The sequence below is a fragment of the Arachis stenosperma genome, chromosome 5 (assembly GCF_014773155.1).
Source record: "Arachis stenosperma cultivar V10309 chromosome 5, arast.V10309.gnm1.PFL2, whole genome shotgun sequence".
Classification (NCBI taxonomy): Eukaryota; Viridiplantae; Streptophyta; class Magnoliopsida; order Fabales; family Fabaceae; genus Arachis; species Arachis stenosperma.
Genome location: NC_080381.1, coordinates 65,479,781 through 65,493,094, shown reverse-complemented (window position 1 = coordinate 65,493,094; position 13,314 = coordinate 65,479,781). Strand labels below are relative to the sequence as shown.

Here is a 13,314-nt window from a genome sequence, read left to right as displayed (position 1 = left end):
ACTTTCCTCTATCAACATAAATTTCAGCTCTTGCTGTGGATAGGAAGGGTCTTCCAAGGATGATGGATTCATCCTCATCCCTCTTAGTGTGTAGGATTATAAAATCAGCAGGGAAGTAAATGCCTTCAACCTTCACTAACACGTCCTCTACTAGTCCATAAACCTTTTTCATAGATTTATCTGCCATCTCCAATGAGAATTGGGCAGCCTGTACCTCATAGATTCCCAGTTTCTCCATTATAGAGAGTGGCATCATGTTTATTTCTGACCCCAGGTCACACAGAGCTTTTTCAAAAGTCATGGTGCCTATAGTACAGGGTATTAAGGATTTACCAGGATCCTGTTTCTTTTGAGGTAAAGTTTGCTGAACCAATGTATTCAGTTCATTGGTGAGCAAGGGAAGTTCACCTTCCCAAGTCTCATTACCAAATAATTTGGTATTCAGCTTCATGATTGCTCCTAAATACTGGGCAACTTGCCCTTCAACAATGTCTTCATCTTCTTCAAAAGATAAATAATCATCAGAGCTCATGAATGGTAAAAGGAAGTCCAATGGAATCTCTATGGTCTCTAAATGAGCCTCAGATTCCTTTGGTTCCTCATTAGGGTACTCCTTACTGAATGGTAGACATTCCTTGAGGTCTTCCTCATTGGGATTCATGTCCTCCTCCTCCTCTAAGGTTTCGGCCATGTTGATTATATCAATGGCCTTACACTCTCCTTTGGGGTTCTTTTCTGTATTGCTTGAGAGAGTGCTAGGAGGAGTTTCAGTAACCCTTTTACTCAGCTGGCCCACTTGTGCCTCCAAATTTCTAATGGAGGATCTTGTTTCAGTCATGAAACTAAGAGTGGCCTTAGATAGATTAGAGACTATGTTTGCTAAGTTAGAAGGATTCTGCTCAGAATACTCTGTCAATTGCTGAGATGATGATGGGAAATGCTTGCTATTGCTAAACCTGTTTCTTCCACCATTGTTATTATTGAAGCCTTGCTTCTGTTGATCCTTCCATGAAAAATTTGGATGATTTTTCCATAAAGGATTATAGGTGTTGCTAAAGGCTTCACCCATGTAATTCACCTCTGCCATTGCAGGATTCTCAGGATTATAAGCTTCTTCTTCAGAAGATGCTTCTTTAGTACTGTTGGATGCATTTTGCAATCCATTTAGGCTCTAAGAAATCATATTGACTTGTTAGGTCAATATTTTATTCTGAGCCAGGATGGCATTCAGAGCATCAATTTTAAGAACTCCTCTCTTTTGAGGCGTCCTATTACTCACAGGATTCCTCTCAGAGGTATACATGAACTGGTTATTTGCAACCATTTCAATAAGTTCCTGAGCTTCTGCAGGTATTTTCTTTAGGTGAATGGATCCACCTGCAGAGTGGTCCAGTTACATCTTGGAAAATTCAAACATACCATCATAGAATATATCTAATGTGGTCCATTCTGAAAGCATATCAGGAGGACACTTTTTGGTCAGCTGCTTGTATCTTTCCCAAGCATCATAGAGGAACTCACCATCTTTTTGTCTAAAGGTCTGAACATCCACTCTAAGCTTGCTCAGCTTTTAAGAAGGAAAGAACTTGGCTAAGAAAGCCGTGACCAGCTTATCCCAAGAGTCCAGGCTATCTCTAGGTTGTGAGTCCAACCATGTTCTAGCTCTGTCTCTTACAACAAAAGGGAAAAGCACAAGCTTGTAGACTTCAGGATTAACTCCATTGGTCTTAACAGTATCACAGATCTACAAGAACTCAGTTAAGAACTGATAAGGGTCTTCTGATGAAAGTCTATGAAACTTGTAGTTCTGTTGCAGTAGAGAAACTAATTGAGGCTTTAGCTCAAAATTGTTTGCTCCTATGGCAGGGATTGAGATGCTTCTTCCATAAAAGTTGGAAGTTGGTGTATTAAAATCACCAAGCATCTTCCTTGCATTGTTGTTTGGTTCGGCCATAATTGTTTCTCTTGCTGCTTCCTTTTCAAAAATTTCAATGGGGTCATCTTCAGAGTTTTGTGCTTTAGCTGCTCTTAGCTTCCTCTTCAGAGTCCTTTTAGGTTTAGGATCAGCTTCAACAAGTATGCCTTTATTTTATTCCTGCTCATATGAAAGAGAAGAAAACAAAGAAAATATGGAATCCTCTATGTCACAGTACAGAGATTCCTTGAGGTGTCAGAGGAAAATAAGAATAGAAGAAGGAGTTCGAATTGACAATAGAGGAGGAATGTTAGTGGTCAAATAGAAAAAAGATAAGAGAGGGGGAGAATATTTCGAAAATTACAAGAATAAAAATTTAAAATGAATTTTTGAAAAATTGGTTGTGGTTTTGAAAAAGATAAGAAATAGTAAAACAAACAAAAAATCAATTAGTTAGTTGAAAAAGATTTGAAAATCAATTTTTGAAAAGATAGAAAATTTAGAAAAGATTTTTGAAATCAAAAATTTTTTTTTTGAAAAAAGATATGATTTGAAAAAGATATGATTAAAAAAATATGATTGAAAATATTTGATTTGAAAAAGATTTGATTTTGAAAAAAATATGAAGATTTGAAAAAGATTTGATTTGAAAAAATTATGACGATTTGAAAAAGATTTGATTTGAAAACAAAATTCCTCTCCCTGTGTGATCCTGGCATTAAACGCCCGGGAGCTGCATGTTTTGGGCGTTTAACGCCCAATTGCTGCATGGTTTGGGCGTTTAAACGCCCAGCCAGGTACCCTGGCTGGCGTTTAAATGCCAGTTTCCCTTCTTCACTGGGCGTTTTGAACACCTAGCTTTTTCTCTGTAATTCTTCTGCTTTATGTTCTTGGATCTTCATTTTGCTAAATCCTTTATTCAAGAATATATGTTTTCAAATTTGAAAAACAACAAAATGAGTCAAAACATATAATTCTTGGATCAAAACACAAGATATATGCAAGAACATTATGAACGTCAAGATGAACACCAAGAACAATCTTGAAGATCAAGATGAACATCAAGAACTCAGTTTTCTTAATGAAAGAAAACATGGAGGACACCAAACTTAGAACTTTCTCATGTTTGGGCCATATGAATGCAAGAATGCATATGTAGAACATCATGCAGTGCAAATAAATAAATCATGAAGATCAAACAAGGCAATTCATCAAGAATGACATGAAGATAATCAAGAACACAATGTATGTGTTTCGAAAATTGCAAGACAATTAAAATCATGCAATTGTCACCAAACTTAAAATTTGGCCCTAGATTCAAACAAGAACCATGAAATATTTTTTGAGTTTTTATGATTTTATGAATTTTTTTGGGTTTTTTTCGAAAATAATTTTGGAAAAACGAAAAAGAAGAAAAAATTTTGAAAGAATTTTGAAAACTTTTTGAAAACAAAATAAGGATTAAAACAAAAAGAAAATTACCAAATCTGAGCAATAAGATGAATCGTCAGTTGTCCAAACTCGAACAATCCCCCGCAACGGCGCCAAAAACTTGGTGCACGAAATTGTGATACACAATGGCGCCAACAACTTGGTCGCACAATTGTAATCTCACTTCTTTGTCACAACTTCGCACAACTAACCAGCAAGTGCACTGGGTCGTCTAAGTAATACCTTACGTGAGTAAGGGTCGATCCCACGGAGATTGTCGGCTTGAAGCAAGCTATGGTCACCTTGTAAATCTTAGTCAGGCGGATACAAATGGTTATCGAGTTTTCATAATTAAAAGATAAATAAAACATAAAGTAAAGATAGAGATACTTATGTAATTCATTGGTGAGAATTTCAGATAAGCATATGGAGATGCATTGTCCCTTCTGAATCTCTGCTTTCCTATGCCTTCATCCAATCCTTCATACTCCTTTCCATGGCAAGCTATATGTTGGGTTTCACCGGCGTCAATGGCTACCTTCTGTCCTCTCAATGAAAATGGTCCAAATGCGCTGTCACCGCACAGCTAATCATCTGTTGGTTCTTGATCATGTTGGAATAGGATTTACTATCCTTTTGTGTCTGTCACTACGCCCACCACTCGCGAGTTTGAAGCTCGTCACAGTCAATCCTTCCCAGATCCTACTCGGAATACCACAGAAAAGGTTTAGACTTTCCGGATCTCAGGAATGGCCGCCAATAATTCTAGCTTATACCACGAAGACTCCGATCTTTCGAAATGGAGGCTAAGAGATACACGCTCGATCTAAGGTAGAACGGACGTGGTTGTCAGGCACGCGTTCATAGGTTGAGAATAGTGATGAGTGTCACGGATCATCACATTCATCATGTTGAAGTGCAGTGAATATCTTAGAATAATAATAAGCATGAATCGAATAGAGAATAGTAGTAATTGCATTAATACTCGAGGAACAGCAGAGCTCCACAACTTAATCTATGGTGTGTAGAAACTCCACCGTTGAAAATACATAAGTGAAAATAAGGTAGGCATGGCCGAATGGCCAGCCTCCCAAAACGTGAACAATGATTCCAAAGATGGATACCAAGATTCCAGGATGTTCCAAGATGAAAATACAATAGTAAAAGGTCCTATTTATAATGAAACTAACTACTATGGTTTACAGAAATATGTCAATGATGCAGAAATTCACTTTCGGGTCCACTTGGTGTGTGCTTGGGCTGAGCATTGAGCTTTACACGTGTAAAGACCTCTCTTGGAGTTAAACGCCAGCTTTGGTGCCAGTTTGGACGTTTAACTCCAGCCTTTATGCCATTTCTGGCGTTTTGACTTCAGAATAGGGTAGAGAAGGGGCATTTGAACGCCAGTTTGCATCATTAAAACTCGAGCAAAGTACGTACTATTATATATTGCTGAAAAGCCTTGGATGTCTACTTTCCAACGCAATTGGGAGCGCACCATTTGGAGTTCTATAGCTCCAGAAATTCTACTTCAAATACAGAGAGGTCAGAATCCAACGGCATCTGCAGTCCTTTGTCAGCCTCTGAATCAGATTTTTGCTCAGGTCCCTCAATTTCAGCCAGAAAATATCTGAAATCACAGAAAAACACACAAACTCAAAGTAAAGTCCAGAAATGTGAGTTTTGCTTAAAAACTAATAAAAATATACTAAAAACTAACTAAATCATACTAAAAACTATATAAAAACAATGCCAAAAAGCATATAAATTATCCGCTCATCAAAAATTCATATGATTCTTCACTGTAAGATATTTTCATGCCCCACAAGCATCAATATTGCTGAGAATTTTTTGTTACTAAGCACAAGCTAGTGCAGAAATCATGGTTTTAAATTGAAGTTACATATATTATTGTTGTAATACTTTTTATATCAACATTATTTCAGAGCATTACAACTACAACCATAATTTAATACCATGACACACACACACACACACACACACACACATATATATATATATATATATATATATATATATATATATATATATATATATAACTTAATTATGGGAATATATAATGTTAGTTATTAGATGGTGTATATATATATATTTAAAAAATTATTGCAAGGAAACATTCCAACTGTAGTTTTCCTTACTATGAACCTAAGAAAAAAACTAAAGGAGATAAAGCAAAGGAAAAAAACAAGAGGATAATTGTATTTGTACCTGTAAAACTTGTTGAGTAGGGAACATTCCAGCCAATTGTATTGGAATTTTACCTCTTTCCTTAGAAGCAATATAGGAGACTAGCGCTTGCAATTGCGCTTTAACGGTATCTAACTCTTCTTGCACATTTAGACCACAAGTAGATGATGTGCCAGCATCATTTGAAGAACCTAAATTCATTTGACTAATCCTTGTAGTGTTGTTCTTGAAAGTAATTGTTGGAACAGCTCCCATACCTAAACCTCAAACAAGACCAGGGTGCTCTTTCCCAAAAATTACTCCAAGAGCATCAAGAGGAAAATTAACAATTGATTCCATCAGTTGTTGGCTGCTATGTGCCTCAATCTTCTCCTACATATATAAAAAGAAAGAGAAATAATCAAAAATAGTATTATCTTATAAAAAAAAGAAAAAGAAATACAAACAAGTTACTTATTGCACTTTAGTCTTACCGTTATTTCTTTAGCCTTTTCATTAACATAATTTCCATCTATTTTCTTGTGAGTGATGTCCCACATTTGAACCCTACTAACTTCTTTTTTCGTCTCTTCCGTCTAAAATTTAAGAAAAGTAGAAAGACTCGATCAAAAAATAGCAGCCTACTAACTTCAATCATGTATATATCATTCATCAAATTATTATTTGAGATAGATTAGATATACAGAAAATTAAGAGATCATGCATGTATTATATTTGAGATAGATTAGATATGCATGCATTAATTGATTACCAATTCAACCCTTATTCTTGCAATTGATTTAGAACTTGAAATATGAGGAATTATTTGTTTTTGCCAAATTTCTTGATTCCTCTTACAAAATTTCTGCAAGTTAAATTTGGACATAATTAAATAGAGGCAACCATGCATTCAACATATAACAAAGCTTATAAAAATAGAGCCAAGAAAATAATAATAATGGTTTCAAGAGATCAAAAAAGTGAAGCACTACTGCATGAGAAGCTATCACTGGTTCATTACCCACTCTATATAAAATAAAATACAAGAGCAAGCAGTAACAATATCTGCTTCATATAAGGTTTTTAGTGGGTATGCCTAATAATTATATATATTCCAAAGGCTATAAAAAAGGACAACATTTAACTAGGAGAGTAAGTACTTACCTGAGCTTCAGACTTCAAACAATATTCTACGAATAAAGGCCATTGATTAGGAGCAATATCTTCTGGTGCATTATTTTTTATATCGGTTTTACTCAACCTCAAATCATAAAAATCATTCCAAAGATTTATCCTATGTTCCCTCTGATGTGCGGAAAACGATCCGACACAAAACTCACCGGCAAGTGTACCGGGTCGCATCAAGTAATAATAACTCACATGAGTGAGGTCGATCCCACAGGGATTGAAGGATTGAGCAATTTTAGTATATGATGACCTGTCATCACAACACCAAACTTAAATCTTGCTTGTCCCCAAGCAAGCATCAAAACTAAGAGAAAATGAAATGAATAAGAAAAGAAAACATATTCTTATTAGGCATATAGCAGAATTTGATTCATGGGGTTTTTATGCAGATAATGATAACTCAATTATTGTTGCTGTTACATAATATACATTCTTCCTCAAAGGCTTGCTAAACTTGCTGTTATAAGGTTTATTCTTTCTTTGCTCCCTTGCTAACTTTTCTTTTCTCATGTTGCTTATCAAGCTTATTATTCTTGAAGGCTTGGTGTCTAATGTTGTAGTAGTAGCCTTTGGCTTTATTTTTCAATCAACATTTTCCACCACAGACACATGGCTCACTACTTCTTCCTAGGATCATTGATGCCCAGCATCTCTTTGGATAACTAAATATTCTATATCTAAGTTGCTCTTTATTGTGGACTTTCAATTGGCCATCCCAAATCAGTTGATCTAAGTGACCGGGTTTTAAAATACCCCTTAGAATTTACTTATCCAAGCATATCCTAGTACAAGAACACCACAGGCATGTGTCCTAGGGTCCAAGCTATTGGTGTCCAGCCTTTATTCTTTGTTTTTCTTGCCACATTGGCTTTTTCTTCTTCCTTTTCTTTCTATTTTATTTTTGTTCTCAAGGGCTTTTTCTTTATCGATAGGAACCTTCATAACAGCAAGCTAGTTCACACTTCAATGAAAATGATATTATACAGCAATTATTTCTTGAGTTATGCATTTAATCAAACACATATACCACCATTAACTTCCATTCTACTTATGCAACATTGGATATTTACTTTTCAATTCAAACAATCCTCTTTTATTCAAGCATATGGGAAACAAAGCAAAAATTCAGCTAGGTTATGGATGACAAGCATTATGCAGATTAGCATACTTAATCAAACAACTTCACTTGCAACTAAATACACATTTTAGCAGGATATATAATGGTTCCCATGGTGAAAACAATACATAGCAGCAAGGATTAAGTTTAGATACAACCTTTGAAGTTGCAGCCCTTTGATTCTTCCTTCTGTTGTGTTTTCTTTGAGTTAAGGTGCACAATATCTTTAATTGTTGACTCATTTCCTGCATAATTCTCAAAGTTGCTTGCTTCTCAAGCCCTTAAGTGCATGGTTAGTATGCATAAATTGAGTGTGGCTCTTGGATTTATTTTGGTGTAAGAATACCAAACTTAATTGTTTGCCACTGTCTCGGATGCAACAAGTTAACCATATTTGAAACCCTGTGTCCTTGCTAAAGGTTATGTAATTAAAGCTAGAAAGCAATTAAATAGTTGAAAAATTTGTTTGATTGCTTAGAGCTAGCACTTTGCAAAAGGTGAGAATGTGTTTTTAAATGAGATTTTTGGTGGAACACCAAACTTAGAATCTTTCATTCTCCCTTAAATTCTTTTAGTGTGCAACACCAAACTTAGCTCCTTGCGATGCATACCAATTATTCAACATTTTTATTGAAAAAGCTATGAAAAGAAAACTACCTCAGGTTGGGTTGCCTCCCAACAAGCGCTCTTTTATTGTCACTAGCTTGACATTGAACTCCCTTTAAGGTGGTTGATGCTGGTGATGTCTCAACTTGTCCCCTCTCACCGTAAGCTTTCTCTGGGTGCCTTGATGCTCTATTTCAATGTGCTCAAGAGAGAGTACTTGGTTGACAGTGTAATGATCTTCTGTTCCCAGCTGTTGACATACTAATTGTACTTTGTCACCTTTGGAAAATCCTTCAGTTGGAATTTTTTTGTTCTTCCACCCTTTGTAAGCCCTCTTCTTGTTTGTCTTCTTTTTCTTCCTTGTTGATCTGTCTCCTTTGACAGTGACTCGAGTTGTGATTCCTCTCTTTTTGTTTATCATCCCGGCCTCTTTTTGAATTCCTTCCCCTCCTTGTACCTGCTCACTCTTCTGTTCTATTGTTTTGTTGATTGCTTGCCCTGGAAGATAGTCACTTGTCTTGCTTGTTTCTTCCTTACTTTGTGATTCTGGAAACACTTTTAAGGTGATGCTCTCTTCATGCATCCTAAGGGTTAGCTCTCCCTGCTCTATGTCTACAATGGCTCTCGCAGTGGCCAAAAATGGTCGACCAAGTATTATGGAGTCATTCTCATTCTCTGCTGAATCTAGGATCACAAAATCTGCCGGATAGATGAACTTGTCAACCTTAACTAAAAGGTTTTCAATCAACCCTTTAGGATATACTACTGATTGGTCCACCAATTCCAAGGACATCTGTATTGGTTTCACCTCTTCTATGCCAAGCTTTTTCACTAGAGAAGATGGGATTAGATTTATACTTGCTCCTAAGTCACACATCCCCTTGTTGGTGAATAGGCTTCCAATAGTGCAGGGTAAGAAGAAACCTCCAGGATCTTCAAGCTTGGGAGGGAGCCCCTTTTTGATGAGTGCACTGCATTCTTCACTAAGCATTACAGTCTCCTTCTCATTCCAACTTCTCTTCTTGTTGATGAGCTCCTTTAAGAATTTGGCATATAAAGGCATTTGCACCAATGCCTCAGCCAAAGGTATGTTGATTTCCAGCTTCTTGAAAGTCTCAAGGAATTTGTGGAAATGTTGATCCTTTGCTTCTTTTTGGAATCTCTGTGGATACGATAGTGGTGGTGTTAAGCTCTTCTCCACTTGATGTTGTCTTGGATTCGGTTCTTCCATGATCTGCTTTCCTTTCTTGAGATTCTGTGGTTGGTTGTTTTCCTCTGTGAGTTTTTCTGGGACATTCTTGCTTGTTATGTCCTTGTTGTTAGCTCCATCTTTTTCTGTTGACTCTTTGTCATTCTCCATAAGTTTCTTGGTTGCTCCTTGGTTACCATCCACTAACATCTTTCCACTCCTTAATTGTACGACTTTGCATTCTTCCTTTGGGTTAGGAATGGTGTCACTTGGTAGTGATCTTGATGGTTTTTCAACAGAAATCTGTTTGGAGATTTGTCCAATTTGCCTTTCTAAGTTCTTCATGGAAGCTTCTTGGTTCTTTGTTGTCAATTCTTGGTTCTTCATCATTTTCTCCATGAGCAGCTCTAGATTAGTGATCCTCTGAGATTCTTGTGAGATGGGTTGGTTTTGGGGTGTTGTTGGATGATGGTAAGTGCTTTGGTTAGTTGGGTGGTTATTGGGTAGGTGATGGTTAGAGTTGGGGTAATTATTTTGTGGTTTTCTGTATGTATTTTGGTTAGTGTTTGGCTGGGGGTTGTGGTTTGTGCTTTTCCAATTGTTCTGACTTGAGTTTCTTTGCCATGGTTGTTGGCTTTGATTGTGGTTGTCTCCCCATCTGAAGTTGGGATGGTTCTTCCAAGATGGATTGTAGGTATCACCATAGACTTCATTTGTTCCAGGATTTTGATTGTGCATGTATTGGACTTGCTCTTGCTGTTGCTCCTCTTGAGTTTCTTCATTTTGCCCCCAGGTAGTTGATGGTTGGCTTGTGGCACTCACTGATGCTACTTGCAGGCCATCAATTCTTTTGGCCATTTGCTCAAACTGTTGTTGAATCTGCTGCTGCATCATCTTGTTCTGAGCTAGAATTGAATCCACTCCTTCCAACTCCATTACTCCTCTTCTTTGTGATGGTTGGCGTTGTCTTTGATGAGCAAAGAAATATTGGTTGTTGGCCACCATATCAATGAGGTTTTGAGCTTCCTCTGTAGTTTTCATGAGTTGTAATGAGCCTCCAGCTGAATGATCAAGTGCTTCTTGAGCTTTCAGAGTAAGTCCTTCATAGAAGTTTTGTAACTTATCCCACTCAGTAAACATCTCTGGTGGACATTTTCTCAACAGTGCCTTATATCTTTCCCATGCTTCATATAAATTTTCAGCCTCTATTTGAGTGAATGTCTGCACCTCAGTCTTCAGTCTTATGATCCTTTGAGGGGGATAAAATTTGGCAAGAAACTTACTCACCAAATCATCCCAAGTGTTGATGCTTTCCTTTGGAAATATTTCTAGCCATTGAGTGGCTTTGTCCCTGAGAGAGAATGGAAAGAGCAGCAACTTGTAACTATCAGGAGGTACACCATTGGTTTTGACAGTGTCACAAATTCTCAAGAAGGTAGATAAATGTTGATTCGGATCCTCCAATGGCCCTCCTCCAAAAGAATAGTTGTTTTGGACCAGTGTGATGAGCTGTGGCTTTAGTTCAAAGTTGTTTGCATTGACATTGGGGGTAAGAATGCTACTCCCACAGTGTCTAGCATTTGCAAATGTGTAGGAAGCCAGTACTCTTCTTTGTTGTGGGTTATTGTTGGCTCCTCCTTCTGGTTGATTGGGATTTGATGGATCTCCTTCCATTTCTTGGAATTCCTCCTCAGATTCTTCCTCTCCAATGACGTTCTTCCCTCTTTCAGCTCTTCTTATTCTTCGAAGAGTTCTTTGGTCAATTTCAGAGAGAATAGGGGAGGCTCTTCCTGTACCTGACATACAAACACACAATAAGAAACACACAGATCCAGAAAACCAATGAAACTTCAATCTATTGCTAGAATGAATTTTTAGTTAGTTTAAGCAAAAATTCAAACAGTTAGTGTGTTAAAGAAACAGAAAAGAAAAAGTGCTTGATCTAGACCTCCACTTCACTTAATCATTGTCAATCTAATTCAATCCCCGGCAACGGCGCCAAAAACTTGATGTGCGGAAAACGATCCGACACAAAACTCACCGGCAAGTGTACCGGGTCGCATCAAGTAATAATAACTCACATGAGTGAGGTCGATCCCACAGGGATTGAAGGATTGAGCAATTTTAGTTCGGTGGTTGATTTAGTCAAGCGAATCAAGTATTGGTTGAGTGATTTTGTATCCAACAGTAAGTAAATAGCAGAAAATGTAAAGGGAGAGGGATGAATTGCAAAAATTAAAGAAAACTGAAAGTAAAAGAGCTGAATCTTAAAGAACAAGAAATTAAATGACTGAAACTTAAAGTGCAAGAAATGTAAATTACAGTAACTTAAAGAGCAAGAAATATAAATTGCAATAATGAAAAGGGATTTGAGGATTGGGATTTCAGAATTCAAGCAATGGAAATTAAATTGCAGCAAGTAATAAATCAGATGATGAATTAGAAATACTTAAAATTCAAATAGAAAGGAAATTGAATTGCAACAGAGGTTCACAGAAGAACCAAAAGGAAAATGTGATCTCAGGATTTCCAGAGACTAGATAGCAAAGTCTAGATCTCAATTGCCTTCCCAGATCCAAATTCCCAAAGCAATTAACAAGAGATTAAAGAAAAAGCAGTAAAGGGAATGTAATTGAACTCAATTATGCAAAAGAGAATTTAAAGAGTTCTTGAGTGGAGATTGAGACAGAATTTCCTCAATTCTTAACACCCAAGACTCAAACAAGAAAAGTAAAAATGCTCAAGCAAGAACAAGGAAGAAGAGAGATCAATTCTCCTCCCCAATTCTCAGAAATCTCAGTGAAGTCTCTCAGAGAAAATTCAAAAGTTCCAAAGGAAAAGTTCCAAAAGTTCAAGAGTAAAGAAAAGTTTTTTTTTTTTTTTTTTTTTTTTTTTTTTTTTTTTTACGTTAAACTAACTCCTATTTATACACTTTCTATTCTTGGATTTTGAAATTTGGATGGGCTTTTGATTTGGTGAAGAAATGAATTTTATTGGATTTTTAATCCAATTTCAGCCCAAGAAAAGTTGCTTCCAGGAGGCTGCCCTGCCCTTGGGGAGGGCAGGGCAGGAATTGATGCGTGCGGCCTTGGTGCGAGCGTGGTGTGTGAGTTGGTGCTGCAGGATGCTGCCCTGCCCTTGTGGAGGGCAGGGCAGAAATTTTTGGTGCGCCAGAATGATGCCCGTGCGTGCGTGCCGTGCTGCCGAGACTTCCCTTGGTGCGCCAATCTGGTGCGCTGGCCGTGCACCTCAAGATGCTGCCCTGCCCTTGCGGAGGGCAGGGCAATGTTTCCAAAGTTGAAGCTCCGTGTTCAAAGCTCGGGTAATGCACACGCTACACTTTTCCTTGGTTTTCTTGGCACCAAAGTAAGGCTTAGTTTCTTGTTTCCTCATGGTGCCGTGTTCGATCCTTGTGGCAAGCATTGGTGAACTTTTTCTTTGAATTTCTTCCTTTGGTGAGCCCGACATTGCCCTTGAGGAGGGCAGGGCAGTGTTTTTGATTTCCTTGATTCATGGCTCCAATTTGTGATCTGCCCTTGTTGTGGGCAGGGTAGTGTTGCCTCTCAAGGCTTGTTTCCTTATGTTGCCCTCCTAGAGGGCAGTGTGCCCTTGTGGAGGGCAATGCTTGTTTCCTCCCTTCCATGCGCCACACTTTTCCTCTCTTGGGCCACGCTTTCTTAA

At 37.6% G+C, this 13,314-nt stretch overlaps 1 non-coding gene across 1 annotated transcript; it reads left to right on the top strand.

Annotated features, from left to right (window-relative positions):
* The first annotated feature begins 1,453 nt into the window (after positions 1 to 1,453).
* Positions 1,454 to 1,561, top strand: LOC130984580 (small nucleolar RNA R71). Its single transcript, XR_009088500.1, has one exon. It is a non-coding gene; the product is annotated as a small nucleolar RNA R71 (small nucleolar RNA).
* The last annotated feature ends 11,753 nt before the right edge of the window (positions 1,562 to 13,314 follow it).